This window comes from Chinchilla lanigera, unplaced genomic scaffold (assembly GCF_000276665.1).
Source record: "Chinchilla lanigera isolate Chin_1 unplaced genomic scaffold, ChiLan1.0 scaffold00002, whole genome shotgun sequence".
NCBI classification, from domain to species: domain Eukaryota; kingdom Metazoa; phylum Chordata; class Mammalia; order Rodentia; family Chinchillidae; genus Chinchilla; species Chinchilla lanigera.
In genome coordinates, this window is record NW_004955403.1 from 36,244,163 (window position 1) to 36,264,564 (window position 20,402).

Sequence of the window (20,402 nt, forward strand, 5' to 3'; positions counted from 1 at the left end):
CAACCACAATCAAAATAAAACTACACCCAGACCAATAATAGTCAAGTTCCCAGATCTCCAGCAAAAGAACAAAATACTAAAAGCTGCTAGAGAATAGAAACATATTACCTATAAAGGGAAGCCCATCAGAATCACAGCAGACTTCTCAGCACAAACCATCCAATCGAGAAGAGCTTGGAGCGAAGAATTACAGGTCCTGAGACAAAACAGCTTCCAACCAAGATTGATGTACCCTGTCAAACTAAGTTGTGGTACTTTTATATAATGGAATATTACTCAGCTATAAAGTACGATAAACTCGGGGCTTTCATAGGTAAATGGTCACAACTAGAGACCATGTTCATAAGTGAAATAAATCAGACCTGCATGTGCAAGCACCACATTGTCTCACTAGTGTAAAACCTGAAAGAGTTAATATAAACTTGAAGGTATGATAGACATTGTGAAATGATAGGAAAAAAGGGTAAAGGGCAACTGGGATGTGGGAAAAGAGAAGGGAAAGAAGGAGAATTTTTTTATGTATGTATTTATGGGATAGTTAACAGTTGCTCTACTGTTTTCTATTTATTTGTTGAAATTGTTAATGAGTCCTTGATTGATCAATATTGCATGTCTCTGTTTTCATGAGAAACCGATTTGAAGATATCAATGTGTAATACAACAAGCATTGTTAATTTCCAACCACTTTGTTTGTAACTCTGTATTGTCTGTACTGTTCTTTTGCTATTTTATAAAAGGTTATCTGTCTGTTAATGTTTTCCTCCTTTTATTTTTTAAAATAAAAAAAGAAATTAGTATCATTCTTTTTTCTATAGTGCTGAAGATCAAAGCTGGCATTCTAGTCAAGTGCTCTATCACTAAGCTACATTCTCAGCTGAAAATTTGTGTTATTCTAAGACATTAAATCTGTAGAAATTTTCTACAAATTAATAGAAAATTAGTACACCTAGTGAAGAAATTATTCATCTGCGGAGCTCACATACAACTTTTCAGGCAAAAGCATCATGAATAATATAAGTGTACACATAGGGATGGGCTGAAAATTGCTTATGTAATAGAACATTCATTGCATTGTTGAAACGAAAATGATATTTTCCACTTCTGAATAAAATTATGTGTGTTTTCATGATGGACAAGTCATGTATCTATTGAAAGTATATACTTCATAGTGAACACTTCAAAGTATAGTCTATTTTCTTGTGTTCCTTCAAAATTCCTATGGTGAAATCATAATCTCCAAAGTGATGGTATTAGGAGATAAGACCTTTGGGAGAACTTTTAGAACACTTCTGAAAGATTCCCTGGAAAGGCCCTTTTCCTTTACTTCCATCTCAAGACACAAAACCATCTAAGAATGAGAACACAGGCCCTTGCCAGACACTGAATCAGCTGACCAGAGCCCAAATAGAGTCAATACATTAAACTTCTTTTTTTTATTTAAAAAAGAGTAGTGAATGAGAAACAAACAAACAAAGAAATAGAACAGTAGCAGCACACCAGTATCACAAACATAAACAAATCAAAGCAACAACTTTCAAAGTGATACAGAGTCTCAAGACGAAATAATACAAATTAAAAGTGGTTGTGATATTACATATCACTACCCTCAACCGCATTGCTCAGATTATCAGATGTAAGAATGAAAGATTGTTCAAACCATTTCCCTAAACCTCTTTTTTAAAGTAATTTTGTTGTGGGAAAAATCCAGACCCAAATGGAAAATCCTCAGCACCGGGGCAATATGCTCAGCACCAAGGCAATACATTCCAAATCATCAGCCTTGAGTCAGTTTTGAGTTCAGTTTAAATACAGTTTGAGATCAGGATGTACAGAGCTGATAGGTGGTAATTACATGATTGGTTACATGTATTACAAGAATCAGCTCATATGTTGTCAGACAGATTTAAGCAAGTTTATCCAAAAGGAATTGTTTACCATTAGATAGGAATATTCTTAGAGGGAGGGGATTTGAGCAGAGCAGAGAGAATTTAATGTGTCCTTGACTGGGCCAGTCTGTTCTTGGCATAAAGTATAAAGTCTTTGAAGTAAACCAAAATATAAAGTAGATATACATATTTTAGGTAGAAAAACACCAATACTGCAGCTGGATGTGGTCAGGTTCACCTGACAAGCTATTTGGAAGAAGCAGCTAGATGCAGACAATCAAGGCTAACTGAGCTTAGCAGTCTAACTGTGTGGCAAGCCACATGAGCATAGTCACAGGATATTGATTGATTTTTAATTTCTACTCTAAGATTTTTATAAACTTGTTATTACAATTGAAATTTAAAGTCTGAAAACTATGAGTAAATGAAACCAAATTTTGATGGTATAAACTCTTTCTGAAAATTATCTGAGATATTTTCCTCATTTTATGGATATGGAGTTTAAATAACTACATCTAAAGATATATGAATTGTACTTTCTTAAATATTTCTTATGTCTAAATGCATAAAACTTACACATATTATTTTGTTTCTTCTGTGCTTCCATTTTATTTTATGAACATAGAAGAAGGAGAGGTAAAAATTGGAGAGAAACACAAACGTAAAGAGAATCTGAGTAACCAATATGAACATAACAATGTGCAATACAACAACCACTTTTAATTTCCTATCACCTTGTCTGAAATTCTGTATTGTTTTTATTGTTCTCGGTGTTTCATTTAGGTCTGTGTGTTTGTTAATATGTTTTGGTTCTTTACCTCTAAAAATCAAATTTAAAAGAATAAAATGTCAGAAGAAAGAGGATGTTCAGTGACACTTTTTGTATCGTCTTCATTTTGAATAATGCCCCAAACTAAAACATTGATGAGTATGAAGTTCCTTCCTGCTATTGACAAAATGCTCATGCACCCTCAAAGAACCTATGTTGAACCCCTAACCTTCAATGTGATGACCTAGACATTTGCAAGATATTTAGGTTCACATAATATCATGGAATATGGTATCTTGGTGATGGGATTAGTGTCCCTTAAGTAGAAGCACCAGAGAGCTTGCTCTATCCCGATCTGCATGCAACACCAAGGAAAAGTCATATGATCACACAGGGAGAAGTCAGCCAGCCACAACCAGAAGGACTCCTCCCTCAGAAACCACCCTTTCTAGCTTGGTGATTTCAGACCTGTGTCTCCAGCACTGTGAGACAGAAATTTTGGTTGTTTAAGCCACCCGATCTCTGGTCTATTGATAGCAACCTGAGAAGAGAAAGATGCCTCAATAAACTTAAAGAGCTATAAGACTCATCTTCAAGGCCATAATGAAAAATGAATCAGTCCAGAGACAGATCATCATCTCAACATCACATCCAGTCTGTATGAAGAAAAAACTAAAAGCCCTAGGTGTTCACTAAAGTTTGGCTTTCCCCATCCTTTAGCACAGAGGTTGTTTTACTGATACATTGTGGGTAAGGGCTCTGAAAGATCCAACATTAGGGATTGGAAGAGCAGCTAAAAGAAGACACTGGGACCTTGTGCTCTGCTTGGGCATATGATCATACACTCAGGTGGCTCAGTTGCTTCCTGCTCTTCTACAAGCAGAAGAAACATAGCAGAGCAGTGTATGAAAGTAACGTGCACTCTTACCTTAGCAAGAAATGTTTACTAGTTTACATTCCTACCAAGGTTGTAGGAGGGTTCCTTTTCCCCTACAACCTCAACAACAGTTGTTACTTGATGTCTTGGTGATAGCAGTTCTTTCTGGAAGAATATGGACTCTCAGAGCAGTTTTAATTTGCATTTTTCTAATGACCAAAGACATTGAAATTTTTTCATGTATTTTTCGGCCATTTGTACTTCTGAGAAGTGTCTATTCATGTCAGTTGCCCATTTTTTTGATATGGTCTTAATATCAGACACAAAAGCTTCAATGTGTCATGGTTGTTCTTACATGAGAAACCCAAAATTTAAATACCACATGAACAAATTAAAAGAAAGATAATAGAAAATAGGGAGAGAGATCTTTCGCAAAATGAGGAGACCAAGAGATGGTGGGAAGGGAAGAGAATGAGTTAAGATGTGTTATGTATATGGACCAACTCCCTATGGAGAATGTAATCAGTATGTACTAGAGACATGTACCAATAGAAATAAAAATTTAATTTAAAATAAGAATGCATGAGATTCCACTCTGTGAGCTGGACACTCAAGAAGTTAGCCACTCATGAACCACTCTGCTTTATTCTTCTCCTACACTACCTCAAAGGGATCCTAATCAATAAGAGGCTGTCACATATGCCATGAAAAGTAGAGACATTCAATGCTATCTGTCATTGCTCACCTTGAAGAAAAATCTACAGATCCATTCAGGGAGGAAAAAACATCATTTCGACTTGGAGTTCCTTTCTTAACTTTCCTTCTGCTCCTCAAAACTTGGACAGATTTCAAAAGGAGAGATCTCTTATGTTAATTTGGGGATTCAGAAGGTATAGCTCCAAAGAAGGGGGTGAAAGGTGGCAGTTTGTACCTGTTACCAGCCTCAAGCTTTCTGGAGTCATTGATATGGACAGGAGGAAGCTTGTCATACGTGAAAGCAGAACTTCATACTGCCCACAGTACTTGAAAGGACTTGTATTTTGGAGAACTTCAAACTACCGCTCTTTACCTTATTCCCTGCATTAGGCCCAGTGTCGTAAAATATAGGCTTACTTACTGTTCAGTTACAGTAAAGCCAACAAATCAGGAGATGACTGCCACTGAAAAGATAGATTGTTAGTATAAACCAAAGAAAAGGACCAGGCCATGCCATGGTGGTGGGGTGAGTAGCAAGAATGTCAAAGAAGAAGCTCTAAAATCAGAACAAAGTTAAAGGGAGAGCATATTAAAAGCCTTCATTTTTTTTTTCCTTTGCAGTGACTATTTTACTAAAAAATTTAAAATATGCAGTAAAACATAACACACATATAGAAAAGTACATGAAACAAAGGAATAGCTTAACACAGTATTATAAAGCAAATGCCCTGGAAGCTACCATGAAGGTAAGAAAAAGAGACATTGCCAGCTCCCAGAGCTCTGTGCATCATCTGGAGATGCAGTCCTTCTTCTTCCTGGAGGTAAACACTTCTCTCTCTTTTTCTGAGGGAGAAGCATACATATTTGAAATCCATAATTACATTCCTCTTGGAGAGTAGCTATATGTACATAATGCATCTTAATTTTTTCTGCATCTCTTCCCATCTCTTGGCCCCTTTCTGTTTTCCAAAATGTATATCTCCCTATTTGCTATCACTTGTCTTTTATCTTGCTTTCATTCATATTTCAAGTTTCTCATATCAGAGCAACCATCCCATATTTAAGCTGTGTGTCTAATTTATTTTACTTAACTTTAAGTTCTCAAGGTGCACATATTTTCTGATGAATGACTCAAGTTTAAGTACCTTTATTTTATTAATCACCACAGGAAGGAACAGGTGAAGCTGAGTAACTTTAGCATTGGCCAATTTGAATTATAAGATGTGGGCACAGGATCTGTCCCTCGTGATGTGGCACCTGGGCCTGGAGTGATTTGGGAGACAGATAGTAGCCCATATCATAAAAGCTCAGTAAAGGAGTGGTTGGGGATGTGGACTCTGGATTGGATGATTTGCCTTGGAAAGGTACACTTCTAGGTGAACTGTATACAATCTACAGGAATTAAGTAGACTGGAAGTATGACCAGCAAGTCTCCAAGATGCCAAAGCATCCGAACACAGAAAAAGACGTGGTTAATATATCTAGGACAAGAGTAATGTCCACCTCCTCACTGACCCTCACTGCTCATTTGAGACAGTACTAGTTAATGTTCACACATGCAAGGTTAAGCTTTGTTGCCCAAAATTATTTCTACCCCTTGGGGCTCAGATGTCAATCAGAATGACTTGGCTGCAGTGGCCACCTTCAATCTCTGTAAATCTCTGCCTAGTGGAGTCCAGACTCACTCTGTCACTGCCATCTCTTCCATTAGAAGTCACATAGTCCCAGAGGAATGGAAGTTAATATGGTGGCCTGCACTACAACAATTCTAATAGGACTCAGGGGAATATTTTATTCCAGATCAGTTCCAAGGCTATAAAGATATTTGGCACACATTCAGATCCTTAATCAAAGTAATGGTTATGAACTACGCTAGAATAATAGATTAAATAAAATGCACTTTTTACTGAGGTCTTCAGATTGCCTTGCATGACCACTGGCTAAGGTTATTAGATGGGGTATCCCTACTCTGTTTTCCAGAGGCTACTCTGAGTAGAACTGATATATATTTTCTTTCTCAAAATCTCCAAGCCAGACCCCAGCACCAAACATTTATCCTATCTTATTGCCTACTCAAGAAGCTAGTCTCCACTGACCTGGTATGTGCTCTTTCTAAAGTTTTGTAACAGGTACTTATGTATTTTGTCACTGTCACTCAAGGATTGTTTACTTTGAGAACAAGATCACACTTGTCTTTACCAGCATTTTTAGAGTGATTAGACTTTTTGCACATGAGGGTCTGTGGAGAAACAGAAACTAGAACATTAGAGAGACATTTTGAGATTGAACCTGAGAATAAAGGATGCAATTAAATAAAGCAGATGATAGATAAAAAGAAAGTAGAGGACTCCATAGCCTGGAGGTACTCTGGAAGTTGAAGTTTAAATGTAGAAAGAGTCATAACTGAGCTAGATTTGTGGAGGTTGTGGACAGAGATTAAAATGTCTGAATTACTGATATGAGAGATAGAGTGCTCCCAGGTAACCACAAAGCTCAGGGAGTATCTGTGCAATAGATAAAGTTACAGAGATGAAGCCAAGCATATGAGAAGGCAGCGAGTTACATGATGCATGCACTTGGACTGTGAAGTTGTCCAGAATGATATTAGGACTTGGCATGGAAGCAGTACTCTGAACTGGGCCTCAATGTCTTCATGGGCAATGTAAGAGTTTGACAGTGAAGGAGAATAATGGGAAGTGAACATAGACCATGGTAGAGCACACAGTGAATCCAGAGACAAATAGCATGAATCTCAGAGAGCAGGAGATGTAAGAGTAATACTGTGGAAATGGTTTAGGAGAAAGGAAGATTCCAACCTTGTTTTCCAATTGTGGGGTACCTGGATAGGTAGGAGAAAGAAGATGAGAAGGTTTCCTGAGAAATATACAGGGAAACTAATATCTTTGAGGAGAGCTAGGTTTTAGTAAAGCTATATTTAGGTAAAGATGAGCGATATGGAAAAGTTTTTAAAGGCCAAAGAAATCTAATTATGGCTTGGGGAATCTAATTAGGACTCAGGGGAATATTGGGGTGGCTTGGGGTGTATCCAAAGATTTAAGGGACAGAAGAAGTGAATGTTTAATCAAAAAGCATTGGAGTGATGAAAATGTTAGCAAGTATAACTAACCAGAAGGTTTTGATTTTGAACAGTAACCAAGGAATGCAAGGATGTATGTCTCAGTAGTTATTATTTAGTTATCCCCTGAGGAAGTTTTTCTCAGGGAATATTCTGCAGATCACTTGCATTGGAATCATTAATGAACTTAAGGAAAATTAGATGGCTGGCCTCTGCTACTTACCTACATGTTTGAAAAGAGAGGCAGAGTCAGAAATGCTATAGGAGTTGGTGGTGCAAAGGGAGGATGCTTGGGAATCTGTATTTTCTAAGCTCCCTTGACATAGTCTGAATGTTTGTGTCTCCCTAGAATTCATACATTAAAATGTAATCTTGAGATCTATCTCATTAAGAGGTGAGGCCTTTGAGAAGTGATCAGATCATGAAGGTAAAACCACTGTGAATGGAATCAGAGCCCTCATTTGTAATAGTGTTGACAGGTGGTGGGACATTGAAAAGGTAATAAGGTAATGAGACTCCACCTTCATGGTTATTAAAGCTCTCACAAGAACAGTATGAGGGTATGTTGTTGAAAACCACCTCACATCCCCCTTCACTTTTCCACATGCACTTGGCCACCAGGAGAACACACACTCTGGCTAGGTGATAACATCCGCCATGTTTTCCACCATGAGACCCTCATTGGAAGCCAAGCCTACCCTATTAGACTTCAAGGATATGAGCCAAAGCAAACCTCTTTTCCTTGTAAATTATTCAGTCTCAAATATTCTGTTATAGTGACAGAAAAGGGTAAACAGTATTTCCCCCACAAAGGTGGAAGCACAAGGTGTAAGGACAGTTTATCTCTTTGCAAGGTAAGGTCTCAAATCCAAAGCTACTCCTATGGGACAATGCAAAAAGTAAAAAACTGCTCTTGACTGTCTTCTTCAATAAACATCTTAATGTCTACCTAAAGGTAATCACCACACCTGGCTCTAAATCCCAAAAAAAGTCTCCTTCCATCTTCCTCCTTCCATATCTCCTTCCAATGATATTGCTCAACCTCTCTCCACCTCTTTGATTAACCTCGTTTAAAAAGCTACTAGTCATTTACTTATATCCTACTCATCTTCAACCCACTCCAATCCTGCTTCTGCACCAAAACTCCATAAAATTATCTAAGTTCAGCAATGACTTGCTGAGAAGGATCACTAGATTAAGAGGACTTCTCTGATCTAATACTTTGTAAACATGACATCCTCGATTGCCCTCTCTTCTCAGTTCTTTCTCTCTTCAGAGTGTTATACCACATTATCTTGATTTTCATCCACCTCACTTGTACCTAGATTTTTGGATAGCTTTTTTCTGTTCTATATGACCCTTTCATTTTGGAGGATATTAATCTCTGTCTTTTTACACCCTGGCAAAGCTTAGCAACTTCTACTACCTTTATTATCTTCTTATTTAATCATTAATTGATTCATGCATTACAAAAGCATCTAATGAGCACGGTCTATGAGTCAGTACTATACAAGTTGCCAGAATTCCCTAACGGGACCACTTGACTGTGTCATTCCAAGGAGCACTATTGACCTAGCATGTTGCATAAGGCAGTGTCACTGTTGCACATTTTGATGACTAACAAGATCAATATAGCACATACCCACATGCTCTGTACTGTTTCTGCAGAATAAATATAAATAAAACAGTTTCAAGATAATTATTCAATTGCAATTAGGAATAACACTTGAAAGAGAAGTCGGAGAGTTCAGTGAAGTTCATTGTGAGGAAGTGACATTAAAACTGAGTTGTGAATTAGATGAAATTCAGTAAAGAAAAGAATGAAATGTCCGGGAAAGAAAATCTCATGTGAAAAATAATTCAGTACAAAGCAAATAGGAAGGTCTGTTAGAAAACCAGTGTAGTTGGAGGAAGAGAGTGGGGCACACAACAGTGATGGGTGAATCTGAAGACATATCCAGGGCCTCAATCATAGAATCTCAAGGGTCCTGAAGCATTTCAGTCATGATCCTAAGGTTCTACACTGGATCCCCAAAGGAAGTTGCTGAAAGAATTTAAGTGGAGGACATATAATCAATTCTGGATTTTAAAAGTTTACTCTGGGTATAATACTACAGAGGTAAAAGGAGACCGATTTAAAGGACAGAAAGAAAGATATGATAGTGACTTGTAGCCTGTTGAAAACAGAGAGAAGTGGACATTTTTGAGATACACATTGAGTATCCCTTATCCAAAATGCTTGGGGGCTGGAAGAGTTTAGAAATTCAGGTACTTTTTCTATTTGTGGTTATTTGCATATAAATAATGAGAAATCTTAGGGATTGGATCTAAATCTAAACAAAACAATTTATGTTTCATAAGCACCATGTATATAAACACCTATGGCCTGAATTGTATACACTTTTAGTGCACTTACGTTCTCATCCATAAAATGAGATTATGTGTAAGATGTTTTGACTCCAGGTATTACATGGATGCTCTAATTGTTTTGGATTTCAGATTTTTCAATCAGAGTTGTTCATTATATATAGGAAGAATTTTGTCAGAATGCTCTGATTTAAATAATTACTTGCACAATGATGGTTTCTCCTATAGCAGTAGAAACACCAGGAAAAACATATTTAGGAAAAATACTATGATTCATGATGGACATGTTAAATTTGAAATACTTGAAAAGCATTTTAGGAAAGGGTTGAGTGAAAATTGGAAATATGACCCTGGAGTTCTGAGGTTAGAAATCAAGATTTATCTGCTTAACAATATTCAATCCTTCCCAAATTTTCTTTTCCTTTGATGTTTCTCTCACTGCAAACACTTGGTTGTCTGTTTACCTCACACAGAGATTTATTTTAATCAGTTAGTACAGTGAATTGAATAATGTCCCTCCAAAATCTGTGCATGCACAAAACTGTGACTGTGATCTTGTTTATAAATAGGTTCTTTGCCAATGTAACCAAGTTACAGTAAAGTCATATTGGATTGGGAGCTCTAAATACAATAATTAGTCTCCACATAAGGAGAGAGAGACAGGGATATACAAAGGAAGCTGCCCATGTAAAATCAGGGACAGAAATAAGACCACTACAGGTATAAGTCAAAGAATGCCAAGGATTGTGGTCAAGAATGCCAACCACAACAAGCTAGGAAGAGCAAGAAGAGATGCTCTCCTAAAACCTAGAGAAGCAACATGCCTCGGATGACATCTTGACTTCCGGCTTCCAGCCTCCAGAATTGTGAGAATACAGCTGAGTTGTTTTAAGCCACCCAGTGCGTATATTTCTTAAGGCAGACCTAGGAATCTAACATACTGATTCCTCCTTGATTTCTCCTTCCTCGTCAATCTACCATAGATCTTCACTGTATTCATCAAGCACCTTTCAATTCTATTTGTTTCCTCCATTCCCACTACTACCATCATTACTACTGAAAGAAAATCTGACACCACATGTTTATTTTTACCCACTTTAACTCCAAGAATTAGAAACTCTACTCCAAGTGTGTTCATTAATTATTGGTATCTCACCGCATCTCATCACTTAGGTCAAATCTTCAGGCTATTACATATGTGCTCTGGCCATGTCAGTGGGAGCCTTACAGCTTCGTTGTGTGTTGAAACGGAACCACATTTAGAGACAAAAACTAAAAATTATGAGAGAAATGAAATCACTAGTCCACAGCCTGAGGACAACAATGCTCTATTTGCCTTTCTTTTCATTCAGTCAGGTGTTACTCACAATCACTAATGTTTGCTGGTAGCTTAGAAGAAAACTTCAGCTCTGCAAATACATATCATTATATTTCTTAGCTCCTTTTTTCTGCCACCATCCTATAACTACCAAAACTCAATACTAAAATGTAAGGCAAATCCTGTACTACATCTTTACCCAATTCATTCAAAACATTTGTGCTAACAGTGCTCACCATTCTTTACCCTGGCATCCTGATTTGTATAGAACCAATAGGAGCACTGTTAATCCTCTATATTCATAAAAAACATTCCCCAAATCTAAGCCCATTCCTACGACTCTTTACTGAGCGATCTGAACCATCTGAAGCCCAGCTCCAGCAACCAGAAGCCATTTTTGTCACTTCCTTTGAGCTTCTTTTCCAATCCATCAAGCAGGACGACCACCTGTAACTCCTTTTCTTTCCTTTTTCTTTTTTTAATGCCTTTGTGAAGGGACATTACATTTCATTGGGGGAGGGTGGATGCCTTTTTAAATTTTTAAATTAATTTTATTGGCAGTTTAGATATACTTAATGATCACATTCATCAAGGAAATTTGTACCTGTTCATAGTATATCAGGATACTTCTTTTTTCCCCAATTTTCTTCCTTTCTTCCTCCTCTTCTTCTTCCCATTCTTCTTTGTCCTCATTTACCTCCTCCTCCTTCTCTATCTTTTCTTTCTCCTCCTCTCCTATTTTGTATTTTGACATAGGTCTTCCTAAACTGGCTAAGCTGGGTAAGAATTTGCAATCCTCTTGCCTCAGCCTCCCAGAATACTGGGATCACAAGCATATGCCACTGTATCCACCTTTTTAATTCTTAATATGTCCATTTATCTCCATTTTCAACTTCATAACCAATTCTCAGCCAAAAACAAGGTGAAGTCTCATCCTTACTTCTATGGCAATCTCCTAACTGATCTCCCTCCATTAATCAATCTTACACATGGAGGAAAAAAGCAAAGCTTAATATGATATCCCTTCAGATACTCTTTTTTCCCATACCACCTCTATCCCTACTTCTAGCACTCAAACTGAACACTTCTATTGTTTCTCTTACTCTTGGGAGGAGAATCATATAGACCATGGCCCTAAACGAACTAGCATGATTTGATTTCTTGATATTACCTTTCTTCAATTCTTTAGCTAACATCTTCATGGCCTCATCCCTTCCACTTCTGTGTGTATACTGTACCATGCTCCATTCATTCAGAAAAGCCCTGCACATTTTGATTATACTGTTAGAGGTGCCCTCTCAGTTATCCTGTCTTCCTCTCTACTGTTCAATCACTGTGGAAGCACCATGATCTCTGTGACAATTAATCTTCATTGTCAACTTGATTGGCCTGAGAGATGACTAATCCATAACCACAGATCTAGGTGCTTCTTGGTGTGCAATAGAGATGCAATTTGGGGATTATATATGGCCTGTTGTTTCTCCCTCTCTGTGTTCTGTCCCTATTTATTGCTTCTTGAATGCCATGAGTTGAGTTCCACCATGCTTTTCTGCCATGATGTTTTGCCTAGAAGCCAGCTTACCACAGACTGAAACCTCTAAGATTGAGCCAAAATATACCTTTCCTTCTTTCATCTGTGGGCCTCAGGTATTTTGTCCCAGCAGCAAGAAAGCTGACCAACACATCATCTGGAGAAAAACTCCCTTACACCCCAGGACTATTTCTTTATAGTACTACATATATATATTATCAAATCACTGAATGCTTCTCTGTTCAAACTTTATCAGGCCTATAAAATTCTGGCTCACAGAAATCATCAAACAAATACTGTCAAATAAATTTTTAACCTGGAGACTTTAGCTTACCAAAAGAAATAATATCTTGCTGCCCATTTCTAATCTTCTTTCAGTTGCCACCTGAATAATGCTTTTTGCAAAAAAATAATAAGTAGTCAACAGAGCATAAATTCTTGTTTTCTTTTCAGAGTTTCTGTTACATCTGCTATTTGTCTAAATAAAATTATACACTTCTCTTTACTAGATCTCATCCATGGTTTGCTCTTCAGTCAAGTTGATTCTCTAAAACTTAAGTGTGTCTCAGGTTATAAATAGATATGTGTTCAATGAAAAACAAATGTGCCCTTATAATTAATCATTCCAATGCCTCTACTTTACATATGTACTATGTACTTGTTCTTTACACTTGTCTCATTCTTCTCATAATCTGAGTACATCCACCATAAACTTGCTCATCCAGAATGCTACAGTGATATCTACCTGTCTTCGTAAATTCACCCCACAGTTTGCATTTGGTAAACATTCAGTGATTACCTTCAACTGAATTGATGTATATCCCTTAAGTTTGAGAGAAATTCTTCCTAGTAAGATTTCCTACAATAGTCTGAGTTGTCTTCTCTTTATTTTCAATATTTCTCATAATAATAATGACACCTAAGATTTATGAAGCACTTATCGTATCTGACAATGTAAGGTAAATTTTTATGCAGTTAGTACTAATAATAACCTTAGAGGTAGGTAACATACTTTTCCTATTTTATGGAAAAGGTGACTTAGGTATAAAGTGGTTCATTAATTTGTTCAAATACACATAGCATGTAAATGGTAAAGCTAAGATTTGCAACCAGGAAGCCTGATTCCAAAGCCATAATTTATTCACTATATTACGCTCCTCCTGTCTTTCTAAAAAGTCCACACTCATAAGTTTCCATTGCCCATATGACTTTGTATGCTCCTATGAGACCAAAACCACCTCAAGATAACAAATATTAGTTATATACAAAACACAAGAATGAACATAGAAAGAAGAAGGAAAGAGGAGGAAAAAAGAGTAGGAAATAGAGGAAAGAAAAATTGAAGACTTTGGAAAAGGGACAGAAGCCCACAAATTATGTAGGGAATATAGGAGACTTGAAGGGGAGATTCTGACTTTTACAGTTTGCAGCATAAGAATAAGTAAAAATCAACACTTTAGTAAGATAAACCATGCAATCGCTGTGCAAAAGAGAAATACAAGAAGAAAGGAAGAAAAGAAGGAAGCAAGAAAGAAGAAAGAAAGAAAGAAAGAAAGAAAGAAAGAAAGAAAGAAAGAAAGAAAGAAAGAGAAAAAAAGAAAGAAAGTACATGGCAACCTGACAGGGAAATGGAGGAAGAAATTCCCAGGAGGAGAAATGAAAAAAAAAAAAGAAGGTTCAAAAAGGAAAATGGGTAAGAGAAGACATCACAGATTCCATGGGTAAACACTGTCCAACCCTCTGGCAACCTTTAACCCAAGCACACAGAAGAAAGACTCAAAGCCGCCCAGCTAAAGATAAAGCTGCCTGAGACTTGAGCTTACATGAAAGAGACAGAAATTGTACTTTGATTCCATTCTAGTTAAAACAAAATCTTCTACACTTCTTGGAAAAAACAACAGAATCACTGTCTGTACATCACAACAGCTGCAATACCATAAGTTCAAAATTACTCCACATATAAAGAACCAGGAAAAATAAGACTTAGTATCAAAGGGAAAAAAGAAAGGACCTGAGCTCAGGTAGTCCAGATGTTTAAATGAGTAGAGGAGGACTTGAAAACAACTTCTATGACTATGTTAAGCCAACTATGCATTGTAATTAGCCAGGAAAACACACACTCAATGAGTGAAAAGATGATAAATCTCAAGATTTAAGTGGAAACCTCATAAAGGATCAAATGGAAAGCATAGAACTGAAGACTACAGTATGTGAGATAAGAAACATAGCCTTGACCTATGACAGCTTTCCTCCCAGAATTCTTTTTTATATACAGTAACTGTTATTCTGTTCAGTGTCACTGACAACTGCCTTTACTTGTACAACTACTCAGTTCCTCCTTTTTTATTTCAATGCCTGACTCATTTATACCAAGTAGCATAGTTATGACTCTATACCAACTTGAATCTCATTCGCTATCCTGACAAATATTTCTACCTGGTTTGATTTAACTGTGATTCACTTCAGTGTTAGCTTTAAAAATATGCCCCCAGATTACACAGCTTTCACTCCTTCAAAAAACACAGCCTGATTCCTTTGAGTGTGGATAGGACTTAATGACTCACTTCTAATGAGTACAATATGGTAAAAGTGGTACTATGTGACAGTAGATGATAAAAGATATTGAGAGTTTCTCCTCTTTCTCTTAGATCACTCACTGTGAAGAAAACAAATCCATGGAGACACTCAAGCAAACCTATGAAAAGAATCACATGAAAATAACTGAGACCTCCTAAAAAAGCCAGCAAGCGGTCCTCTGCTGACAGTGATGCACTATAGACAAAGTTCTGCTTTCCAAAAACAGACAAGTCAGAGACCTAATTCCTTTGACTACAGAATGTGACCTTATTTCAAGACTGCATTGTGCAGTAGTAATCATGTAAAATAGTCACTTAAGGTGAGCCCTAATCCAATATGATTGATGCTCATATAAGGAAGGGAAAGGGGACACAAACATATACACAAAGAAAAGAGCATGTGAAGATGAAAGTGTAAATCAGAGATGCAACAACAAGCCAACAAATACCAGGGTGCATGCAAACCACTGAAATCTAGAAAAGTGGCATGAAATAGATACTTTTTCACAGTTTTCAAAAGAACCAGACCTACTTTTACCTATATCATCTAGTTACCTGAAATGTGAAACAATAAATATCTGTTATGCTTAGGCATTCTGTTATGGGTACTTAGTCATAGCAGTTATATGAAACTAATACATCATGTGAATGAGCCACTTTGGAAGTAGTTCTTCCTGTCCTAGTGAAGATTTCAGATGGTTATAGCTGCAACAAGTATCTTGACAGTGATTTCTTGAGATGGCCTAAACATCAGCCACCAGCTAAATAGTTCTTGTATTCCTGCTCCAGGGAAATTATGAGATAAGTATTTGATGTTAGCTTCTTTTCCATACTGAACTATGCCCCATCTTCCAAAATAAGTGCAGAAACTGTCTTAGGTACTTTTCTCATTGCTATGATAAAATACTCAACATCCAAAGTTAAAAGAAGAAAGTTTTATTTAGCTCACAGTTTGTGGAGGTTTCAATCTATAATCAGCTGGCTCCAAGGCAGAGTGGCACATGGCAGAGGGTCAACCATTCATGGTGGCAGAAGACAACAAAAGCATCAAGAAAGCATAAGACAAGCCTCTTTCTCTCCCTTATATTATATCCAGTCTTCTGAGATTAGGGTGGTGCCAATCTAATCAATGGACTGATCCAACAATCATCCACCCTTAGTCCCAGCACCTTTAATCTCATCTTTGCACTACAAATCAATCACACACTCTAGAGTCAGTCATGTCCAAAAAACCCCTATGCATGAGGCTTTAAGGGGACATCCAGACACAAATAATAACGTTCTGCCCCTGGTCTCCCAAAGACTCATGCACATCCCTTTATGTAAAAGGCATTTAGTCCATTTAGAAGAGGTGCCAAAGTCCTAACAGTTTCAGCATTGCTGAAAAGGTAAACTGCCAGCTGTGAGCCCCTATTCAAATAAAAAGAAAATTAAACATTTCCAACATTCAGTGGCACAAGATATACAATTCCTTTCCAAAATTTACAAATGGGGACACAAAGGAATGGGGCCAGAGCAAGTCCAATATCTAGCATGGCAGACCTTAAGTCCTGTAGTTCCCTATCCACTGTCAGAAGCAATCTGTGGCAAGATGTGAACTCCAAAGGGCTGGTGTGGCTCTGCCTCTATAGCACTTCCACTGGTTGCAACTCCCATGGCTTCTCTCTTGGGTCCACTCTGCTCCCTCCTTGCAATTTTCCTCATATGATCCAAGATCTAGTTTCTCCAAACTTCTGGGGTCTCCACTGCACCTTTGGGTTCATACTCACAGCTTTATACACTGCCCTCTCAAGGACACACTGTCTGGCCTCCCAGACCTACTGAAATCTGGGTGGAAGCCTTCCTGACCCCACAACTCTTCCATTTCTGCATGCATGTAAAACCAGCACCATATGGATGATGCCAAGGTCTGCTGCCCAGTGCTAGGCTTTCCTCCCTCCTGTCTGGCTGCAGGTATCAAGTGCCTGGATCACTGAGCACTCTGCATACAATTTGAAGGAAGAAATTCTCTTGGCTGCCACCATTCTGGAACATGATGTTCTGGGGCTTTATTCTCAAAGGAAAGTCTCACTTTTGTAATTTTAAGGCTACAACAGGTGGGGTCCTGCTGCTTCTTGTAATGCCTTCAGACCATCTTTTCTATTCTCCTGTTCCTTCTCAGCAAACAAGACTCTTCTGCTCTAGCCTTACAGTATACAAATTTGTTGAGCTTCCTTTCTGGTCAAATTCAATAACATTTTATACCATTCTGCTAGGCCTCCTGCTCTTGATTCTCAACATAAATCTTGCTAAAAGTTGCCAACAGAAGCTATCCCACTGCTTCCACATTAGAAAGTCTTGAAATTCCTTCTGTGAAATTAATTTGTCTGCTACCCTTAATCTTAGTCTCAGGCAAAGTCTCTGGACATGAGTAAAATGCAAACAAACTTTCTGCCAAACCATAGCACACATCATCTGAATTCCAACTATCAGTGAAGTCCTTCTTCCCAGCAGAAAACTCCAGAGCCTGGTCTTTACTGCCAGAATTTCTATCAGCCTTTTGGTCTGAGCTCTGACCAGAATCTGACATACAGAACAGTCTAAGGCATTCTAGCACTAATTTTTCAACCAGCATCTCCTAACTTTTCCTAACCTTTCCCCTTCTCACAGGTCAGGTCTAAAGTTGCCTGAACCACATGTCCAGGTAATGTCGCAGCAATGACCCCACTTCTCTGGTACCAAAAAATGTCTGTTACTTTTCTCATTGCAGAGATAAAATATCTGACACCCAAAGTTAAAGGAGAAAAGGTTTATTTAACTCACACTTTGTGGAGGTTTCAGTCCATAATTAGCTGGCTCCAAGGCAGTCATCCCATAGAAGAGGGGCAACCATTCATGGTGGCAGAAGACAACAAAAGCAACAAGAGAGCATGAGACAAGCCTCTTTCTCTCCCTTATATTATATCCAGTCTACTGAGATTAGAGTGGTGCCAATCTAATCAATGGACTGAACTGCAATCACCCACCCTTAGTCCCAGCACCTTTAATCTCATCTTTGCACTACAAATCAATCACACACGCTAGAGTCAGCCACCTCCAAAAAATCCCTATGACTGCCTGAGGCTTTGGGGGGATATTTAGATATAAACCATAACAGATTGTGAGCAGACAACAGAGAAAAATATCCTCAAGTATGAAAATTTTATTTGGGAGTAAGCATAAAATGATATAGTCCAAGATGCAAACTACAGCAACCCACAGATGCACTCCAGGAAGACAGGGAAAGGGAAGTTTTATTTGCAAAAAGAGAAATTTGCATAAATGCTTGGACATTATATAAATTGTCTTGCAGACCCGAGGCAAGAACTGGTGACAGCTATAGGTGGAAATGCATTGCTGGACAAGTGTGTTCTCTCCTGAATACCTTACCTGAATTGGTGTAATCTTAAGCATGTTAAATGTAAACACTGTTACAAAAATCTATGTATAGAAGTAGTGTGTAAAACAAGGTACTTCTAGTGGGGATTTTGGACAATCTCTGAGTCAGTACTAATTTTAGACAAGTAGGTATGAGTTCTCCTTCATAACCTCCTGGCTCTAATTTTAACTGAGTTAGTCTAACTCAGCTGCTAAATTTGGGGGTAATCTGTCACACAACAATACGCAATTTACTTTCTTATTCCATTCTCCCAGTAAAAACACACATCTTTCCATCTATATTCAACATCCAAAATTATCTCAAAAGTTTAGCCCCAAAGTACGCCAATTAAGAAACTGAGCAAAATTTCTCCGAACAAACTCTGTGTTTGAAAACCTTGATTCTCTCAGATTATGGAAAATGTTCAGTGATAAGGCTGTCAAATGAAGAACAAGTCTCCCCAGGGGTCACCTTTAAGAAAAAGTAGTGGAACATGATAAGTATACTGTGGGCAACCCTGTTGTATTTCAGACAGTGACCATGAACAAAATTCTAAGAGAAAGATGAGAGGAAAAGAATGTTTCTAATATGACTGAGTACTTCTGTGCATTAAAAATAACTACTGCCTCCCTCTGCTTGCCTTAGCAGCTTGCATCTACCTCTGTGACACCGCACTGTATTGTACAAAATTGCTGACCCCTTGCTCTCCCAGAGCAGCGACTTGTCTCAGTTATTATTTTCATTCATTACAGCTCCTAGCACAGAGTCAGGTTTCAGTGAATGTTTGGAGAAAAGATCTGCCCCTCTAGTTCCCTGCTAGGGCAGTCCCTAACCAGGCAGTCTTTAAAAAGAGGCAGCACTGAGCTGTGAGTCTTGCTCATTCATCTCACTCCTTCAAGGGAACTCTCCTGCTGCTCCCGACAAATCCAAAGTCAGCCTCTCTGGCAATCAATTTTATCTTCAACTTGGCAGCTTCAAATTGACTGGTAAGCGCTTTCCCACTTAACCCTCGCTAACCCCTTCCCACTACCATGGCCACGTCGTGCATTTCTCTTTCTAATCACAGATTTTAATGTCCCTGAATCTCACTATCTGCCTGATGGGTTCCTTCTCCGCCTCCCTACTGGCTTGAATCATCACCCAACTTATTATGGACAGCACCCCCAAACCATCTGACCTAACCCATTCCAGGGCAGGCCGGATAGGAAATCCATTCAGATGTTTAAAGATTGAGAACCAGCACCTTACGGTTGAATGATCTTAAATCTCCTTAGTTTCAGTTTTGTGAAGACCCAGAGCGTTTGCTGTGACAGGCTGTCCTCCGAAAGGGGCTTCTCCAGGGCTGAGCCATCAGCATACAACAGGGGGACTCCCGTTAGTTCTGAAGCCAGGTAACCTCCAAAGCCTCCCCGCTGATACCTGCAGGGCTCTCGAGCACCCAGAACACTCCCATGTAGTTGCCAATCTCCCCTATGGCCATCAAGGGTGTAAAGGTACAAACTGAAAACTAAATTTTATTTTCCGCCGGAGTCAGCTTTCATCCTGATTGAACAACTGCACTTGAATGAGACGCCTTACTGTATGGGTAATGCACCTCCTCTATCAAGCGCACCGTGAGGTTTAGTCACACGATTCTTTCCCCTCCTAACTCTGTGAACCTAAGAAACATTTCCCTTCTGTATGGAAGTAATCAGGTGATTCATGAACTCATTCGTCCATCATCTCCTTGTTTCTGTCCTTGCAGCGCTGCTCCAAGCTAATGTTTACACAGAAATTCAGGGGGGAGGAGACCCTAAACTGAGATGCTATGAGTGCTTTCTCGAAAAGTTAACACTCCCCCCTTCCTCCACTGACCTCAGGTCTTGAAAAACTTGTTCTGGGGACTCTTGCGGGGCGCCAGGGTGACTTG

At 38.4% G+C, this 20,402-nt stretch overlaps 2 protein-coding genes across 3 annotated transcripts in view; both read left to right on the plus strand.

Moving 5' to 3' along the window:
* The first annotated feature begins 19,396 nt into the window (after nt 1-19,396).
* The window catches only part of LOC102027805 (kynurenine/alpha-aminoadipate aminotransferase, mitochondrial-like), a 102,986-nt gene continuing 101,980 nt past the window's right edge, over nt 19,397-20,402 (plus strand). The window contains exon 1 of one of the 2 annotated variants that reach the window (XM_005373545.2): nt 19,397-19,479. The gene's annotated coding sequence lies outside the window, so the exon portion shown is untranslated. Of the gene's footprint in view, nt 19,480-19,805; nt 19,885-20,402 lie in introns of those variants that run through there. The other variant, XM_013513331.1, reaches the window with a different exon arrangement.
* Nucleotides 19,768-20,402, plus strand: part of LOC102011390 (kynurenine/alpha-aminoadipate aminotransferase, mitochondrial-like) — a gene marked incomplete in the record, with an annotated part of 20,829 nt that continues 20,194 nt past the window's right edge. Inside the window, 1 exon segment of the mRNA XM_013513334.1 lies at nt 19,768-19,884.